This window comes from Pelobates fuscus, chromosome 13 (genome assembly GCF_036172605.1).
Source record: "Pelobates fuscus isolate aPelFus1 chromosome 13, aPelFus1.pri, whole genome shotgun sequence".
Lineage (NCBI taxonomy): Eukaryota > Metazoa > Chordata > Amphibia > Anura > Pelobatidae > Pelobates > Pelobates fuscus.
The window spans coordinates 34,865,557-34,887,108 of NC_086329.1; positions in this window are offsets into that span (position 1 = coordinate 34,865,557).

Sequence of the window (21,552 nt, forward strand, 5' to 3'; positions counted from 1 at the left end):
TATAATTTCAAGACAAATTACTGAGATTATTATTATTGTTGTGGAGCTCTGTGATAAACAAAGACACACCAACAAAATGGAGTTTCTAGAAAAGAGCAACATTAAGATGGAAATGATGGACAGTGGGATTTGGGCCCAAAATAGCAACTGTCCCTCCTAAACAGGAATACTTGGTAGGTATATTGCCAGGCTCATATGTTACCAAAGTATTTGGGACATCACCACCGGCTTTTGATTCATTTTAACTCTTGTATTAGACACTGAGAAGGCAGGCAAAACTAGCCAGATCAAGGAGCATGTGTGAGTGAGGGGTGTCTGTAGGAAAGAGTGATAGGGTGGGTCTGGGTGTGGTTAGGAGTAAGTGACCTTCCACAGCTGCGGATCACAGGGCGGCGTCTGCAGGCCGCACGTTGGTGGTGAGTGCAAGCCCCGACCTGCAGGCCTTGCATCCCACAACCCGCGGGTCGGGTTGAAGATCCTCCTGTATTGGCTGCTGCATCCCTGGCTGTGAGGCTTTCTGCAGCAGCCCAGGCAACTCCCCCAGACTCTCAGTGCTACTTTCGCTCGTCCGCTGGATGGGATTCTGGTCGGGCCTCCAGGAGGGTGAGTAGGCTGTGGGTGTTTCCACGGAGGACCTTGGACCTCTAGGGAGTCTCAGGGGCTTGTTAGGGTTCCACTAGATACTGTTTCCCCAACGGGCAGTGGGTCTTTCAGCCCCCCTTCCTCTCCCTCTTCCCCCTATTCTCTCCCTTGGATAGGGCATTTCTCCTGGGAGTGGGCTTATCGCAGCTGGGGGGGGGGGGTCAGTAGGGGACCTCTCTTACCTTTAGTCTCTCCAAAGGTGTCTCCTATTCTGCCCATGGACATGTCTGCCTCGGTCCCTCCCATGGCTCCTGGGGTTCTGGATGCTGGCCAGCATGTTTCTCCTGTGGTTCTTCTGTTACCTTCTGCTCCGGTATCGAGTGGTGAGTCGCCCAATCCCGCGGGGGAGGTTGCCCATGTCTGCAGGGGAGGTGGCACAGGTGATGATGGGGCAGCTTACCTGTGCTGGTCGGGCCCTCTCGGCCTACACCTGAAACCTGTGGTTCGGGAGAAGATCTGGAAGGGTGAATTTTGGGAAATTTTCTCCCTGCTTCCATTGGAGGACTTACCTCCACTGGACAAGGATGCTAAGGAATTGGAGAAAGAGCATCTCGAAGACTCCGAAGGCTTTTGGTAACTGAATTAGGGCCTTTTCTATCCTGGCCAGTGTCATAGGGGAGAAGGTCCCTGCTAAGTGCACGGTTTTCTTCTGCTACCAGGATACAATTTGGAATGATTGTCGGGTGTACGGGGGCCTCGGGTGGTGGTGCTATGATGAGCAGTTCCGTCAGCAGCTCGCGGTGTGCTCTGCGGTGGGGTGGGACCAGATAGATATAGGGCTATGGCGGCACGGCAGGGACACCGTCTTCGTTGGCCGGTTCCCGTCGACTCGGTTGTTGTTGGCAGTTCATTGAGAACCAATGAAAATGAGATGCAAGTTGTAAGTTCAAGCATGAATGCTCAGTCTGTGGGGGATCCCACCCAACCTCCTGGTGATAGATGGGCGGAAAGGCGGGAAAGAAGCCTAATGCCTTGGGGCCTGAGGGGAGGACACTGGTGGACGTTGTCGCAATGCTCCCTTGGTTAAATAGGTATCAGCATTATTAGACGGTGGCGCTGTTATTGTGGGGATTTTGGGATGGGCTTTGGATTTCCCACCGTCGTCATGTCAGAACCTTCACTCTGTCAGGGAGCATCCTGCGGTAGTGCAGTACAATGAGGGAAGTGGCATTGGGGTGTATGGTGGGCCCCTTTCAGGCACCTTCGTTTCCACACCTCCGGGTCTCACCCCTTAGGGTGAATCCCAAAAAGGAAGCGGGTAACTTCCAACTGATTCACCACCTGTCATGTAAATGATGACATTACAGAGGACTTATCCTTTGACAAGACGGCCGTGTGGTGCAGGATGCGGGTCCTGGGGCCCTCATGGCCAAGACAGACATTGAAGCCGCTTTTCGGTTGCTTCCGGTACATCCAGAGTGCCATCATCTCTTGGGGTGCTGCTTTGATGGTCAATTCTTTGTGGATCTGTGTCTACCGATGGGTTGCTTTATTTTGTGCTTCTATTTTGAGTGTTTTAGCTCCTTCTTCGAATGGAGTTGGGCTGCAACTCTGTTCTGCATGATTTGGATGATTTCTTGTGTGTAGGCCCGGGGAATTTCTTGTGTGTAGGCCCGGCTGCTGTTTTTAGTGCAATCAATGGGAAACTCAAGACAAGACCATGGGCCCGACTACGTGTTTGAGCTTTCTTGGCATCGAAATTGACTCGGTGGCGCAGGAATGCCATTTCCCAGAGGATAAGGTAGAGCATTTGCGTGCTTGGGTGGCATCGGCATTGGGTATGAAGAAGATTCAGTTGTGCCAGCTGCCTGCGCTGTTGGGTAAGTTTAACTTTGCCTGTCGCATCTTGTCCTGGGGTAGGGTGTTTAATCGGTGCCTTGCTGCCGCTACGTCTGGCATCTCCAGGCCTCACAGTTTTGTGCATTTGGCGCGTCCCTTGAAGGAGGATTTGGCAATCTGGGATGCCTTTCTGGTGGCTTTTAATGGCCAGTCCTATTGGCAAGGGCTGGAAGTATTCATGGCCAAGCTGCACTTGTTCACGGACGTGGCAGGCTCGGTAGGCTTTGGGGCTATATAGGGCACCCACGTGTGTGCGGATACTTGGCCAGAAACCTGGCACGTGTCGGGCCTCACAAAGAATTTGGCATTTCTTGAATTGTTCCCTATAGTGGTGGTGTTGTGCTGTTTGTCGCTGAATATTGCTTGCAGGGTGATTCATGGGTTTTCTACTACTGAAGATCGTCTCGCTGGATTACTGCAGTTTCTCTGGTTTTGGGAGGCTTCTGGGTGCTCGCCGGCTTCAATCTCGGCTAAACTACTGGGCTCAGTTTTTGGTTGAAACTGTCCAGGGTTCCGGATGTTACTAAGAATGTTGGTGATAAGAGGGTGGAGAAGGGGCCCTAGGGCCCCCAATTCATGCAGGCCAGTGTCCATGGCATTGCTTTTGGGTCTGTTTTCAGTTCTGCCGGTGGTTTGCTTTTCTGATTTCGAGGTGGTGCTCTTTCGGCTCGCCTTTTGGGGCGCTTTGGATTGGGGAATTGGTTAGCCCATCTAAGCGGGTTCCAGGGGTGTTTGGTACAAGGATGTCTACTGTGAGGCTGCATCGGTTCGTTTTTTGATCTGCTGGTTTAAGATGGATGTACTGTGGCATGGAGCATGGGTCACTATAAAGGGTATCCCAGGGTCAATAGTATGCCTGGTGACTTGTTTTCATCAGTATCAGGTCCTCTGCCCCTCCTGTGGAGGCCCCCACCTGGTAAACCAGGATGCTAGTTTTCTATCACGGTTTCAGTTCATTCGGGTGTTTCGATATTCTGGGCATCCCGAGTTCAGAGTTTGGGGGGCATTCATTACGCATTGGGGTGGCTACAGAGGCATCATGCCTGGGTGTTTCTGAGCAAGCTATTCATAGAATTGGGCGCTGGGAATCGGGGAGGCTCAGGACTTATGTTCAGCCCTGTAGTCTGAATGCATTTTCCCCTGTTGTGTCTCCGGTGTGTGTGGGTGATCGGGCATTCGTACACCTACTGGGCCTCAACAGAGGGCCATGGTCCACCCCGGGGGATGTCAACAGGGGAGGTGCAATAGTTTGGGGTCCGTGGTATGTGGCTAGTGCAGCTGGTTTTAGAGCTGGTCCACTTGTCCCGTCTTCTGGGTGTTCCTGATGTGCTGATCATTCATCTGGGCATGATCCCAGTGAGGTCATTTTATGATTTGATTTTGCAGGACTTGGCCAGTATGTATGTGCTGTTCCCCGACCTCTGTCTAGTGTGGTCCGAACTAGTGTCCCAGAATTATTGGAGGTTTGCCATGGATCAGAGGGCCATGGCTTGGTGTTGGGTTAAGCTCAATAGGTAGATCTCTAAGTTTGTGCTGGGAGTTGGGGGCATTACTGTGCAGCATCATGTGTTTGAAAGGGAAGAAGCTACGTACTTTAGGGGTGATGGGGTTCACCCTACTGATGTGGAGTTGGATCTGTTTAACTTAGCGCTGCAAGAAGGGTTGGAACAGGCCATGGCTTTTGTTGGTGGTCCCCCTTGCTGATTTTAGGAGGAAAAACAGCGGGGTCTTGTTGCAGTTGGTTGTCCTTGCCAATCGTGGGTTGGACTGGGGGAGTCCAACAGGTGTGAAGGAAAGTGGGGCCGATCTCTCCCCTATCCTCAGTGAAGTTAAGGTATTGTTAATTATGGATGTGCCCACTGAGCCAAAGGTCGGCTAGAGTTTAGCATGGTGTTGGTGGAAGGCCTGTGTTGGTTTGGACGATGCAGGAGGGTAAGTGCCCAAATGAATTCCAAGGTTACAGATAATTGATTGACAAGGATGGATATGTTTATGGAATGTTGTTAGGTTATGTTGTTTGATGTTCAAACTAAAGAATATATATTTGATACAAACTAGTATTGGTAATATCGTTTGATGAAATATTTAATAAAAAGCTGTGGCCTATTTTCATAAACTATGTCTCATGTTGCATTATTGGGATATAAAAGGGGTATGGTAAAAGGGGCACTACACATAACTCCCCACTACGTCCACACATGACTAATTACAAATTTGATTTGTATCATTTTTGCGGGTTTTAATTTGCCTTTGGGGCTTTATTTTCTGCAATGCTTTTGTCCTATTTTTCCTAAATGTACTGTTAGTGGCTTGCAGTTTGATAATTACATCTTGCATGGATGTTATGCATATGTGAATGATTTATTTTATTACTTGCAATATGAAATAATGCTGAATTGTTCAGGCTTCAGTTGGTGATGAGTATATGCAACAAACAGAAAATAACCAATAATAGTGCAGATACTCAAATACTTAGTGTAGGACACAGAACAAGGATATGTGGGATCACACTCACATTTGTTAGAGCTATAGACCGGCTCTGAATAAAATAGCGTACAGCAGTATAATCCCCACTGGTGGATATGTAGCTCTTTAACCCCTTAAGGACACATGACGTGTGTGACACGTCATGATTCCCTTTTATTCCAGAAGTTTGGTCCTTAAGGGGTTAAGGGTAAGTCTCACAGCATCCAGATGAATATAAAAAAGTAAAACATAAAAAGCAAACAATAGTGCTTATTGGGTGAAACCAAAAAAAGGTAAAATGGTAATTTACTCACATATAGTAGAGCAGTAACACCGCTCAAGAAATAGCGCTTGGATGGTTTGATCCTCACCAAGGATTTAATGTTGTGTAGATTCACCTGAAGGCAATCCTTGCCAGGGATTGGATGCAGAGTAGAGTAGCTACTTCAGGAATTTGAAGTGCGCCAGGAACCATAAAAGTAATAAAAATATAAAAAGTATAATAAATGGTCTTACACTATAAAATAGGTGTAAGCCAAATAAACTTTAACGCTTAAAACAATAGTAAAACACACAATGCATTTCACCAAACAAGGGGCTTCTTCAAGTGCACATAGTATTAGCCTCGCACATAAAGGTTTCTAAAGTGTTCAAACAATTGCTAAATTGAATAATTTGGTGCCAAATTTATGTCATATTTGACCTTAAATGAGGTCACATGACATGATTCAAAGGTCAAAGGACACATTAACAGAAAATCCTCAAAATTAAAACATATACAGGATGCAAAACAGAGGATGAGTCAGCGCTAATCAACACACAAAGTTAGGCAGCAACCCTAAAAAGGGAATCCCTCTAGACCAGGGGTTCTGAACCCAGTCCTCAGGACCCCCTACCAGTACAGGTTTTGGGGATTACCTGGGTGTGTCTAAGGTGTTTAGAAAAAGGGAAAAAAACACCTTAGACTCTAAGGTGTTTTTTTTTTCTTTTTCTAAACACCTTAGACACACCCACGTAATCCCTAAACCCTGGACTGGTAGGGGGTCCTTGAGGACAAGGTTGAGAACCCCTGCTCTAGACCCTCATAAAAACACAGAAGATAGCAAAAAAAAAAGGAAACAAGGGTTGCGCCACAGAGAGATGAAAAGAGATACAACAGTATCTAGTAGTACAATAAAAATAGTCTTAGTGAGGAAGTATCATAAAAACCAATGTCTTTAGTACACAGATGAAAGTCAATAAGGTGCAAGTCCATAAAGTGCTTGATGGGATGTAGTATCCTCAATGACTTTAAAATCCAATGTTTTCCGTACGTTTATATATGAAAGTATAATCCTAAATAAACAATATAATAAGGAACAGTAACACACTCACATTTAAAAGAGCTATAGCCAGCTCTAGCGTGAAGGGCGTACAGGATATGCAGCACGTGTCCATGGTTGGGAGGGGTATCCAAAGCTCAGAGAAAGAATAAAAACACGACTGATAGTGATCTCAGTAAATAAAATATCTGTGATAGATAAATAAAATTATACTCACAAGAGTAGAGCAGGCTAACTGCTCTATGATTTAGGCGCTGGTGATATGATCCCCACCTCGGATTTCTTGGCATACAGGAATTCAAATAAATATAAAAAATAAATAAAATAAAATAAAATGTGTAAAAAAGATGATTGGCACAATAACGTGACCAAAAAACCTTTTATTATTAAAATACACAATATTTAATATCCATAACGCATTTCGCCTCAGGGGCTTCTTCAAATAGAATAAAAACATATACAGCCTGACAGTGTGGGCTTAAATAGGAGTGAAAATGGTGCCAAAATGAGGTCCACCAATCATAATACGAAATATTTAGACAGTGATAAAAGTAAGTAAGAGATATATAAATGAAAATTATAATAGGTGCTGATGCATATTATCATAAAAATTATGTGAAAATGAAGCTTATATAAGCGAGGATGAGTTCGGAAACTAAATCATAGTCGCATGGGTAATGTATTTCAAGAATACGTTGGCGTGCAGCCGGCGTTGGAATGAGCATAGGGGGGTGTTGGGAGACATGCTCAGCATGTAGCTGTGTTAGAGGGGGCGGCAACGAATCGTGGCCGCTGGGACAGGAAATAGACGGGAGGACATATTAGCAGGGGAAGAATTACCATATCTGATATAATGGGAAGGGAAATATAGCCGAGATTTGGCTAAGAGGGAATAAATAATTATAAATACATACAGATGCATAAAAGAATGGAAGTGAATGAATGTATATACATGTCAGGGTACCTGTGGTCTCTACCTCCGAAAGAGGTAGAGACTTAGCTGTTCCACCATTCAGACGGTCTGATGACTCCCTTCCCCGCGGTCTATCCGGTCATGCAAGGCCGGCCGCGAGGGAGTGACTGCCTTTTACACCATCTAGGCAGGAAGTCATCATCAGGACACTCCCCCGGATCGACCTGTCAGTCAATTGCTGCAGGACCAATCAGGACGTCTCGGAGGTGTGGTTACTGCTCTGAACAGGGTATTTAACAGAGCTTCCTTCATTAGCTCATTGCCCTGTCGTGGTTCTAGCTTGTTCTAGTCACTCAGTGCTTGTGTATTCTATTATCCCTTTTGGTTTTGACCCGGCTTGTTTACCTTACTCTGCTTATCTCTGTTACCCTTGATTCGGCTTGTCTCTCGCTTACCTGTCTTCTGTTACCCTCGACCTCGGCTTGTCTTTGACCATTCTATACGGTACTACTTACGTTAGTCCGGCCATTTTAAGGTCCGGTATACGTATCTGGCTACTGTTTGTACTCTGCGTGTTGGATCCCTGTCCCGATCCTGACATTACGACAGGGCCCATGGATCCTGCAAGTACAAACAGTCAGCTGGCTTCTCCTGATCCTAGGTTTGAAGCCATGGATCACAGAATGGATCAGATGGCGCTTGCGCTACAGGCTCTATTATCTCATGCCAATAACCCACCAGAGGAGATACGTAATACCCCTGTTTCTCCTGTCAGTTTAGGTCTAGAGGTAGCCACAGTGGGTGCTTCTTCTCGCATTACCCCCCCCAGTACGCTATGGTGGGGCTCCTGAGAAGTGTCGTGGTTTTTTAAACCAAATTAGTATCCACTTTGAATTGCAACCCCGCTCTTATCCTACAGATAGGGCAAAGGTAGGATTTATTATCACCCTACTTATTGAGAAAGCTCTGAGATGGGCCAACCCACTATGGGAGAACGAGAACCCATTAGTGTATAACTATAACGCATTTGTAGCTGCTTTTAGAAGAACATTTGATCCTCCAGGTAGAAAGGTTAATGCAGCCAGATTACTGTTGCGCCTGAGACAGGAGAACCGAACACTGGTGGATTATGCACTAGAGTTCAGGTCTCTGGCGTCAGAAGTCAAGTGGAATGAGCAGGCGTATATGGATGTATTTTTGAATGGCCTATCTGAAGTAATCCTTGATGAGGTTGCTACCAGAGAACTCCCTGAGAATTTAGAAGATTTAATTTCGTTCATCTCTCGTATAGATGAACGTTTAAGAGAGAGACAGAACACTCGAGAGAGGAACCGGAGACCTTCTTTTAGGTTAGCCCCCGCTTTTCCAAATCCTGACTCCACGGTATCTTTGCTTCCTGAACCTATGCAGATAGGTTATACCCGCCTCTCTGAGGAGGAAAGACAGTACAGGAGAAGAGAGGGTTTGTGTATGTATTGTGGAGCCAAGGGTCATTTACTCTCGAACTGTCCTAACCGTCCGGGAAACGCTCGCACCTAAGTCTCTCTAGAGGACAAGCCTTGGGTGTTTCTATTTTGTCCTCTACTCCTAATTATAAAGATCACAGGCTTCTGCTACCAGTTTCCTTAACTTGGGAGAAGGAAGTAGTAAGGGCTATGGCATTGATAGATTCCGGTGCTGCTGAGAATTTTATCGACCAAGCCTTTGCTATTAAGAACAATTTCCCATCCCAGCTAAGGGAGACACCCTTGGCCGTTGAGGCCATAGATGGTAGACCACTACTAGACCCTGTTATCTTTCGTGAAACCATACCCATTAGTTTAAATGTTGGTATCCTACACGTGGAGAATTTATCTCTTTTGCTCATTTCATCCCCTTCCGTTCCCATAGTTCTGGGGTACCCATGGTTGAAGAAACATAACCCTATTATCGATTGGGAGTTAGGGGAGATACTCTCGTGGGGCCAGGGTTGCCAGGAGAGGTGTTTATGCAAGGTTTCTCCATTAGCTAATGTTAACATACCTGAGACTCCTATTCAGTCCACAGAAAGACAGATACCAGACCTTTACCTAGACTTAAAGGCAGTATTTGACAAGAAGAATGACGATTCTTTGCCGCCACACAGGCCATTTGATTGTAAAATTAAACTCCTACCTGGGACTATGCCTCCGAGGGGCCATGTATATCCTTTGTCTGTTCAGGAAAACTTGGTTCTAGAGGAGTATATTCGGGAGAACTTAGAAAAGGGATTCATTAGGAGGTCTTCTTCCCCGGCCGGGGCTGGGTTCTTTTTTGTTAAGAAAAAGGATGGCACGCTGAGACCTTGTATCGATTACCGAGGCTTGAATAAAATAACTGTCAGAAATGCCTATCCTATTCCACTTATTACCGAGTTATTTGATCGTCTTAAGGGCTCCAAAATCTTCACCAAGTTAGATCTCAGAGGGGCATATAATTTGGTGAGAGTCCAGCAGGGACACGAGTGGATGACGGCGTTCAATACTCGGTACGGTCACTATGAATACACAGTTATGCCGTTTGGACTTTGCAATGCTCCTGCAGTATTTCAGGATCTGATTAATGAGGTACTTAGGGAGTTTCAACATGATTGTGTCATTGTCTACCTAGACGACATACTGATACACTCTAGGGAGATTGAAACTCACCATAGACAGGTCAGAGCGGTATTACAGAAACTTCTGCAACATGGTCTATACTGTAAATTGGGAAAATGCAGCTTTGATCAGTCTCAGATAGATTTTCTTGGTTACGTGATTTCTGGGGAAGGTTTTAAGATGGACCCTGACAAACTCCAGTCTATTTTAGATTGGCCATTACCTAAGGGACTTAAGGCTATTCAGAGGTTTATTGGTTTCTCCAATTATTATAGGCGCTTCATTAAGGGTTACTCGTCTATTATTGCGCCCATTACCAATATGACCAAACAGGGGGCAGAAACTAAGACGTGGTCTCCTGAAGCTCTCGCTGCTTTCAAGAGGCTCAAAGAACTTTTTGCTTCTGCTCCAATATTAGTCCATCCTGATACGACTTTGCCGTTTCTACTCGAGGTCGATGCCTCTGAGACAGGAGTAGGTGCGGTTCTGTCACAAAGATTAGCGGTAGATAAACCATTACACCCGTGTGGTTTTTTTTCCAGGAAACTTTCTGGGGCTGAGAGCAGATATGACATCGGGGACAGGGAACTGTTAGCAGTCATTAAAGCCTTAAAGGAGTGGAGACATTTGTTGGAGGGGACCCTACACCCTATTACGATTTTGACAGACCACAAAAACTTGTCATATATTGGGGAGGCTAAGCGCTTATCCTCTAGACAAGCTCGTTGATCCTTATTCCTGACTCACTTCAATTATGTACTGACTTACAGACCTGGTTCTAAAAACTCTAAAGCCGATGCATTATCTCGCCAATATGAACCTGCTACTGTACCTGAACCAGTTCTTTCGTCTATAGTTCCGAAGTGCAATATCATTGCTAATACGAATCTCAGGATTCATTCTCCATTACTGGCCGAGATCATTAAGTTGCAACATCTCGCACCTAAACAGACCCCTGCGGGTCGTCATTTCGTTCCTCCTGCTTTTCAACTGGAACTTTTACAGTGTTTACATAATAGCAAGATGGTGGGACATCCTGGTATTCGCAAAACTTACGCCTTGATCTCTAAGGACTTCTGGTGGTCTACTTTACGGAGGGATGTTGAGGAGTTCATCGCTGCATGTGAAGTTTGTACTAAAACCAAACAACCCCATACGCTTCCATGTGGACTCCTGCAACCCTTGGAGGTTCCAGAGAAACCATGGTCCTGTTTGGCCATGGACTTTATTGTCGATCTACCTATCTCTAAAAGACAGACTGTTATCCTCACCGTGGTTGACAGGTTTACTAGGATGGCACACTTCATTCCCCTGCCTAAACTTCCGTCTTCTCCCGAATTGGCAGAGATATTCGCCAAGGAGATTTTTCGCCTACATGGGATACCCTCTCAAATTGTATCGGACAGAGGCTCCCAATTTGTTTCCCGCTTTTGGAGGTCCTTCTGCTCTCAACTTGGTATTAAATTAAACTTTTCTTCTGCCTATCATCCTCAGTCTAACGGAGCTGCTGAACGTACCAACCAGAAAATTGAACAATATTTACGATGCTTTGTTTCTGAACACCAGGATGATTGGGTCGGTTTGATTCCTTGGGCGGAGTTTGCACACAACAATCTCGTTTGCGATTCTACTCATTCAAGCCCCTTCTTCATGAATTATGGTTTTCATCCGTCTATTCTTCCTTCGATTCTCCTTCCCAAGGGATGCCGTCGGTTGATGTTCATGTTGCCAATTTGAGGAAGTTGTGGGATCAAACTCAACAAATCCTTGTGCACAACTCTATGTTGGTCAAGAAACACGCTGATAAACGTAGAAGGGCGGCCCCGGTCTTTGTTCCAGGTGATAGGGTATGGCTGAGCACGAGGAACATCCGTTTAAAAGTGCCCTCCATGAAGTTCGCTCCTCGGTATATTGGACCCTACAGGGTGCTGACCCGTATCAATCCGGTTGCGTATCGTTTAGCTCTTCCTAATACCTTACGCATTCCGAACTCGTTTCACGTTTCATTGCTGAAACCACTCATATGTAACAGATTTTCCTCCACAATAGCCCCTCCTCGCTCCGTTCAGGTGGAGGGTCAGGAGGAGTATGAGGTCAACTCTATTATTGATTCTCGAATCTCCCGGGGGAGAGTACAATATCTGGTTGATTGGAAGGGATATGGTCCTGAGGAGAGGAGTTGGGTACCTCAGGAGGATGTTCATGCTCCCCGTCTCCGCAGGGCGTATCACTCTCGCTTCCCATCTCGTCCCGGTTCATTCCGCCCGGTGGGCGTATCTGAGAGGGGGGGTACTGTCAGGGTACCTGTGGTCTCTACCTCCAAAAGAGGTAGAGACTTAGCTGTTCCACCATTCAGACGGTCTGATGACTCCCTTCCCCGCGGTCTATCCGGTCATGCAAGGCCGGCCGCGAGGGAGTGACTGCCTTTTACACCATCTAGGCAGGAAGTCATCATCAGGACACTCCCCCGGATCGACCTGTCAGTCAATTGCTGCAGGACCAATCAGGACGTCTCGGAGGTGTGGTTACTGCTCTGAACAGGGTATTTAACAGAGCTTCCTTCATTAGCTCATTGCCCTGTCTTGGTTCTAGCTTGTTCTAGTCACTCAGTGCTTGTGTATTCTATTATCCCTTTTGGTTTTGACCCGGCTTGTTTACCTTACTCTGCTTATCTCTGTTACCCTTGATTCGGCTTGTCTCTCGCTTACCTGTCTTCTGTTACCCTCGACCTCGGCTTGTCTTTGACCATTCTATACGGTACTACTTACGTTAGTCCGGCCATTTTAAGGTCCGGTATACGTATCTGGCTACTGTTTGTACTCTGCGTGTTGGATCCCTGTCCCGATCCTGACAATATGGGAGTAGATGGATGAAAGTGGAATATGTGAAACAGAGGGAAATAGAATAAAAGTACATGCAGATATAAGTTTACAAGTGAACATTATAATACATATCATAAATAAATATAAGAACAATGGAGCACAAATAGTTAAAAGATGCTAAAAAGCACCAATAGTTGATAAAAGCACAAAAAGATAATAAAAAGCACAAATAATTCAACTAGTTACAGAAAGTTGAACAGATCAAAATCTGCTTTCAGTCCATGGGGCATGAGGGTCTGGAGATTATGTACCCATTCCATTTCAGTTTTGCCCAGAATGTTCTTAATATTGCCCTCTCTCCAAGGGGTGACACAGTTTTTAATACCAATACATTTGAAAAGTTTTGGGTTGTTATGTATAATAATATGTTTGGATACCGAATGGTTAAGGTATCGTTTTTTAATATTCCTGCAGTGCTCGCTTAGTCTTGTTTTTAGACTTCTTATGGTCAGTCTGACATACTGAAGAACACAAGGACATTCAAGGACATAAATCACGTTTTTTGCATTGCAACCTATAAAATCTTTTTTGTCCTATTAGATGTAAATTGTGTTAATTTTGGTGGTACAGAATTATCTGTATTTTATAAACTATACATTGCTTACATTTATAAAATCCTCTGTGAGTTTGGTTTCTCTGGTAAAATTGGTAGTTGAAATAGATTTAAAATTAGGGGCTCCTCTGAAAACTATCTTAGGTTGTTCGGGTATAATCTGTTTGAGCATTTCATCTCGTCTTAACAGATGCCAATGTTTTTTAATTGTCTTTTTTACATAACCATCTTTATTATTGAAATAAAAAATGGTAGGAAATTATATAGTGTCTGTAGTGCTTTTATTTTTATATATTAAAAGATTGTTTCTTTCTTTTTCCTTAATAGTGTCTGTAACAGATCGACGGGCACCCCGACTGGGTACCTCCGTTAAATGATGCTCCTAGCGCTTCCTGAAGACTCCAAGCACTGCAGCAGACATCACAACCACCGAACCGGAGAAGCATGCGAATGCTCTCAAGCATTTGAATGCTGTAAACAGCTGAACAGGAAAAGCATACAATCAGCTTACACTCCTGGCAATCAGCATACAATCCAATTCCCCCAATAACGAGACGACACTTCATTTTGAGGTCAAGCAGAACTGACTGTACTGGCACATACAGCCTCTTTTATTCACAATCCACAAACATAGTACTGCCCACAGGGTTTTGAAATACAACCAATCAATCTGTACAATACACACAGACACTCCCACACAAAACCCTCCCCTCCCACACAAAAACATATCACAGGGACCCCAAAACATGCAATAACTCCATAAATCCTCAGAACCAGGGGATCTGGGTGAACCACATATCCAAAATTCACCCAGATCCATTGAGTACTTTGGAAGATATAGTTTAATGCAGATTCCGCAGAACATATACAGGCTATATGAAAAATAATTACTGTATAATGTGTCCCCTGTTGTATAGTTTAAAACTACTGCACGATGTCTTTGTGCACCAAATACCGGCGAGATGGCACCGTGTAGCAAAGTCCAAACAGTGTCTGTGAGTTAAAATGGCCGCCATCCATTGTTCTCACCATGTGCTTCATCCATTGTTCTCACCATGTGCCTCTCATACATGAAATGGTGGCCACCCAGTAACTCCACAGTATGTCCCCAGATGGTTCTTAAAGGGCCAGTAGCAGCATAATAAAATACAACATGCCCAAATCAGTTCCTAGAAGGGCAATACATCCCAGGGCCATAGTCGCAGGGCAAGAGACTGGCAAGCAGTCCTCTCCAGGCACAAGTGGCGGGGCTGGTTCCGCCACAGTGTCTATAGTGTTATTTAGATCTGTTTCTGAGTAGTTTTTTTCGATAAATGTATTTTTTTTGTAAAACAGTTTGTTTATTAAAGTCTTTTAATTATAAGCAATTTCTGTGAAGATGTAAGAACTGACTTTTTGGGGCACTTTCATGCCAGGGTTTGTAATGGCAGCTTGATTGTTCTATTGCAGACTTTCTTTAAAAAAAATTGGTTTGTAGTTTACCGTCTTCAATAAAAATGTTGAGATCTAAAAAATGTATAGATTCCCTACTTCGTGTGATAAAATAATACCTCTATCGTTGGTGTTTAAATTGTTGATAAAATAGATTAGGCTATCTTCTGAGCCTTCCCAGATAAGAAAAAGAGATCATCTATATATCTAAAATAGGATACCAGGTTTGCCTGCCATGCATATCCTCCCCAGATGGCTGTGGACTCCCAGTCTGCCATGAATAGGTTTGGATAGCTGAGGGCAAACCTGGTTCCCCATAGCTGTTCCTCATTTCTGGAGATAAAAAGAGTTAAAAAAAATGTAAGTAATTATTGATTAAAATAATATTTATACCTTCCAAAAAAAAAATCGATCTGTATATTCAGGATTTTTTCTGTTGTTAAAATATCTTTTTTTTTTTTTAATTCTTTATTTTTACTGTGCCAGGAATATCAGAAACATGTTTATGATGCCACGACAGAAATAACAAGCAAGGTAGTAACATACAACGTGAGATAGTAGCATGGCAATCAGAGTAAGTTAGCACAATTTTTTTATTTTTTATTAGTAATACAGTTAAGTCTAGCGTGCCTAAGCAATTTACGATATATAGATGGTCGATAGATAGTATAGCTAAGGCACAGATATTCTTAAAGGTAAAAGTAAAGACAGGCATATATCAACATGAATTTTAAACAGGAAAGTTTCCCAGGGATGCCCCCGGCTAGTTGCATGTATTAAAGAGTGGGCCAAGGGGTGATACTCGCGATTAGGGGGAGGATGCTGGAGGTTTGTGTCACAAGAGGTCAAGGGTGCACAAGATATGTGTCACAGAAGGGCAACAGTTCTCTTTTATGCGGTCCTGGCCCCTGTGTCAGCCTATGCCAGAGAGGGGCATCGCAGTGTCCTGTGGCTTTAAGGGGGTCAGCCAATACCTGCCGTGGGCACCTCATCGAGCTGCAATTTTGTTTGGGGGTTCAAGCATCTGGGCGCCGGTGTAGTCGTGTAGGGCTGTTTAATCCCCTGCATAGGAGTCTCCAGGAATGCTGTAGGTTTTCGGCATTGTTCCAAGTTAGGACTCTGCATCTTCTTTCTGTGTGGTTGCTTGTGCTTGCCTGAGGTGTGTGGTCTATTCCGCCTTTTCCTTGGGACCATCCCCGCAGCTCGAACCCCAGCTTGGTGTTCAGTGTGTGAGGGGTGCTGGTCAGGTGAGTGGCTGCTTGTGTGCAGTGAGGCTTGCTGGAGTGCCCGGCTGTCTAATTTTAGCCAAAAGGCATCAAAGATGGCCTCCAGCTTGTCTTGCAGCTCGGTCTGATGGCGGGGGAGGCGCGTGGCTTCCGCCATGTTGGGTGGGTCGGCTGGCTTGCTCGGCATCACCTCTCCCTCTTTCCAGGCAAAAGCAGCTCTCCCGGGTTGGACCGTGATTACCCCCAACGGTCCCAGGGGGGGGGGGGGTAACGGGGCGCATGCTTCACAGGAGCAGCAGCTAAGTAGCCCCAGAGCGGGAGATCGTCCGCCTCCCCCGCCCGGTGCGCACCAGGCCGCATGTTGTCTCAGGCTGGCCGTTCAGCTCCTATCGGGTCTCCGGTCCCTGCCACCAGTCCCAGCGAGGTCTAGCTTCAGGGTGGGCTTGAGTTGTCTCTTAGATCAGACTGTGTTGGGTCTTTTTAATGCAGTTAATGCCAGGGTTGTGGAGGAGCTCCAGAGAAATGTGTCTGTCCGCCATGACGGTTAGGCCCCGCCCCCGTTAAAATATCTTTAATGGCCTGACATCCTATATGATGAGGAATTATAGTATATAAAGACTGAACATCACAAGTCACTAGAATAAAACTGAATTGCCATTTTAAATTATATAAAAATCTTAACAAGGACATAGAGTCTTAAAGATAAGACTTCATTTGTTTAACGGAGGCTTAGCAAATGGTGTCTATGTATTGTACCCTTCATGTAAGCAGTCAATCTGTTTTTAAATTCTTAATTGGATTTTGCCAGGCATCACTTTCCACCTCCTCTACTTCCTATGGAGAGCCAGAAGCTCTTATGCAGGATGATCTTACCTTAGCTCTCATAAACTAAACCCTACAGTGCAGGGCTAGCTCGTAGGCTGAGAGTATTATAAGCATCCAGAAAGAGGGATTCGTATACTTACTGCTCTGTTTCAGAAATCTGCCTCCAGTTTGTGTGGACATAAAATACAATTTATATGGGAAGATGTTAAGATATTGAGAAAGACAACACCCATCTAAATTACCTCAGAGCTGCAGGTTCAAATAAGGTAAAGTATACAATTATGAAATGTTGTAATTGTATTATATAACACAGACTGTGTATATAAATACTTAAATCTGAAAGAGAAAACTTTAATACCTTAATACTATAACCACTGATGTAGTTTGGCTTCCTTAGGCATGCAAAAACACTCAAGCAGCCCCCTAATCTAAATTTGCCCCAACCATTCCTATCAAGGCCACACTTCTCCCTGTTTAAGACCAACACGCACTTTGACTGACAGACACATCACATGCATGATTAAGGCTCTGCTGAGCCAAAACGTTGCACGTAGACCTTTTTATGGAGTGGTTTACCCGTAAATAAATGTACCATCCTTATTCTGGAGTGTTGCCTGCGTTTATTTACTTGGAATACTTACTGGTGGATTCAGCGGTGTCTGATGCATGCACTGACATACACTCACTGACAGATACATTCATTGGCACACATCCACTCACTGAAAGGCACACATACACTGACATACACACACTCCCTCACAGACACACTCATTCAAAGACACACTGTGAGCTGGGACCATATAACCACACATCTTAAGGATAGGAATATCACACAAATTGTATATTTTTTAGTAAATGCAGTCTTTTTTATTAAGAGGTCTGGCAATTAAACATAAATTAGAGCCTTGCTCTTCTGAGCACTAACTGCTGTTGGGCGGCATACCCGCTGCCAACAATACAACACACACATTTTAGCACAGACCTTTTTCGAATGTAAATGTTTATTTTCTCCTTCAGAACATGAAGACTCTTGTAGAGAGAAATGCAGTCTCACACACTGGTTGTCCTTCTCTCTGTGAATACCTGACAGGGAAATTTTATAGGAGCCTTGTGCAGATCATTGCTAACAGGTGAACAACTACCTGGGTGATCCAGAACTCCTGGACTGGATTGCTCACCTGCTGTGCTGCATGTAAACTGTGGAATGGAGCACTGGCTCTTCCTTCACTCCAAATGCTCCACCCCAGGAACCTATATTAAATCACAAAATTGCTCTGACTAAAACAGACAAACATTCTTAATGGGGGTATTAATTCACATATTGCAATACAGTTAGAGAAATATACACACTATCCGCAACAATGCTTTGCACTCTGTCACAACACATATTCACTAACTCACCCACCAACATACACATTCACTGACAGACACATGCACACTGACTGACACGCTCACTCACAGACATACACTGACAGACACACACTCACTAACTCACATACACACACTTACAAACACACACACATTCGCTGACAGACACATTTACTGAAAGACACACACATGCTTTGACAGAAACACACACACTGATACTGATATAATAACACTCCCAAATTATGTTATTTTAATTTAAATCCACTCAGCCTCCCTACCTTTGGGAGAGCTGGAGTGGAATATTTCCCTGGGGTCCAGTGTGGCTGATGTACTTGGGGTCCAGGAAGGTAGAAATGCAGGCAGTCAGACAGGTGAGCAGGCAGGCATGCAGGCTGGCTGTTGCACAATGGAGGCGGCAAGGGAGCTGTAATCTTCTTGCTCTGCTCCCTTGCACACCAGTTAGTGATCCGAAGTGGCGTCATATTCCTGCTCTTGGCATCACTGCTGGACACACTTTGTTATCCCTCACTGCCCAGGTAGAATATGCGCAGCCACACGCCTCTTTCTTGGACCCCCATGAAAGTGGCTAACAAAGGAAATGCCTTGTTAGCCTTGTGATAAATGCAGCTCTGACTATAACCACTATGGATATTGTACAAGTCATGGAACTAGGAGGCTGCTGATGCAGACCAGCTCTATTCCATTCCAGGGACTGGACGACACACAGTCCTGGGAACGCTAGTCCTTACAAGGACTTTTCCAACGGAATCCTCCATGAACTGGAACCAGATACTGAGTAGTAACTAGCCCTTTTCCGTCCCAGTAACTAGACGACACATAGTTCTGGGAGTACAAATTATTTAAATGAGCCAAACTCGGCCTTCTATGCACAGACCCCAGCAGGGCGTCCAAACAATACAATGCAAGCCTCTCCCAGGAATCTCTAGGCCTGGGAGATAATTGTAGATTATGCTAGCGCAGTGTACCTATAATCTTAATTTTATTAAGGACAGGAGGCGAGTATTTTGCATAATCTTTCTTTACTAAAACTCCAGCAGCACAGGTTTAACAATAAAGTTTAGTGAAAAAAACATTGCCATAGGGTATAAAAGGCCCTTCCTCTTGCATCATTTCCTCTTTCTTTGGTGCGAGATAATCATAAACATATCCTGCTATTACAATAAATAATGATAACGACGAAGAATCAGACTGTAAATGATCCAAATCCCGACTGGAAGATTGTCGTAGAGTGCGAAGACGATCCCATGTATTGATCCATGAAGAAGAATCAAACTGAAAAGAAACAAAAGACGTGAAAGGGATTTGGAAATGAACTGTTTGTCCTCATTATTATTATTATTAGCATAATCAATATTACTGTTTATAAAATGCCAGTTTATTCCATAGTACTTTACGTAAAAAGAATTTATCAGATGAGACAAGAATATTTTAACCGAAATAGGTAGCTATGATAGAGACATTAATATAGTCAAATTGTATGTATTAGGAAATCATAACAGATAGCAGTCGTAATTTCAAGATGTGAAATGAAATAAACCACGTAAAAAAGAGACAACCACACCCCTGAATTCAAATCTTTTATTGAAGTACAACACAAGGAATGATAATTAGGGAGGGAAAAAGCAGGGTGGGAAAATACTCGCCTCCTGTCCTTAATAAAATTAAGATTATAGGTACACTGCGCTAGCATAATCTACAATTTTATAACAGGACAGGAGGCTTCATATTTTGCATTTTTAACGCTATGGAACAACACAGGATGTGTGAAGAGTCCGAGGAAGTAGAACACCCTGAAATTCTCTTCTCGTGACCCGGCCAATGAACATCGGCGAAGGAAGATGCGTCGTGGATGTCTAAGACGCATCCATGACCCGAATGACTGATAACCAATCGATCACCGCAACCATATGAGCAATGGTCAACGTGCCCACTCGGTAAGGTGGTGGCCATAACTGGTGTGAAAGGTATAGTATACAAAGGGAGAGAGAGAGGCTGTCTCGATTGTGAGATTCCTCGAGGGTTAGTTGGAGTGAGTATCCAAATCCACAGGACAAACCCGTAGGAATAGAGAGAACCACGACTAAGACCCATAACCGAGTGTATTCCGATACTGGTTCTGGAGCGTATGACGCCTCGCAGCATACGAAAAGTCCTGTCGTGGAACATGAGCCGCCAAAGTCTCCGATGGTATCTTGTGGGTTGTCCGTAAAATGGGAGAAAGTGGAAGGCAGTGGATAGCCCAGAATGGAGTCAATAGGGTCGGGAGCCCCTTCGATTCTGCTGTAGTGGCGAGGTGCGTGTCACCCAGATCTCCGTCATGCGATGGTGACCAAGGAGTCCCGTTGTCAGTTGTTGTCACGAAACAGGTAATCTTCTGAGGGAACCCTAGTCGTAAGGTAACCTTGCGTGTAATTTAGAAATGGTAAATGTCCTCCGATATTATTAGAGTCCGTTACCAGACTCCGTCCAGGTGTTTTGTGTAGTCGGTTGCCGCGATATTGTCCAAATGTAGGAGAATACAACTATCGGATCTGTCCCAGGCTAGCTGTAGGTTGTCGGTAATCTCAACGCCGGCCGTCTCTTCTCCAGATCATGGTTCTCTGGTAGGGGTATGTGTAGCGATTACTTGTGTAGTAAGTAACGTCTTGTAGTCTAGATAGGTGAGGTAGTGGATTCCCTTGTGGCATAGGGCGCCCTGACTGGTTATAAAGGTTTCTTGGGTACCATGGGTCGTACCTTAATGATAGACATGTGAATTGATTTGTTTGGTCCCGTCGATGAAAAAACAAAATGGACAAATGGGTCCCTGGTGTGACTATCCTGGACGGGTATGTGTCCGCCCAATCCTAATGATTGAACCCACCTAGGTGTGGGGAAGCTGTAGGATGGTGCCAGAATGGTAGTCTCCCGACTACTGTGAGCATAAAATTATCCCCGAGTTAATCAGTGACGTCTGGAGCGAATGCCCAGCGCTTCTTGGAAATAAGTAAGTTTCCTCATATGTGAGATTTGTGGTCCTCCAGTACCCGTAGAGGGGTGGTACTGGAAGATGTGGACTTCGACCCCCAATGGTCTACCAGGTATCCAGATTAAGCATTAGTTAATTGAGCTAAGTTACCCTACTGGGTCGTTCAGCCCAGGAGTATAGAGGAATCCTATGTCCTATCCTTCGGCCATCCGGAGTATTCTAGCCTCCCTACTCGAGTAGAGGTAGCTTCCTTATTTCATAATAAGGTAGACCGCTGCCCATGGTTACACCATGAGAGCGTTGAAACCGGAGAAATGTAAGAGTATAGCTGTTTCTCAGTAATGTTCTGTTGTTGGGGTGAAGTGAGTGAGGGCGTGCGACCCGGAGTCGAACATACAGTCTCCTTGTCCCAGGTTTTGTGGCTACAATTGTATGGATCGTGGATGAAGGCCTGGCAACCCCCATTTCGTCGATCTCTGTG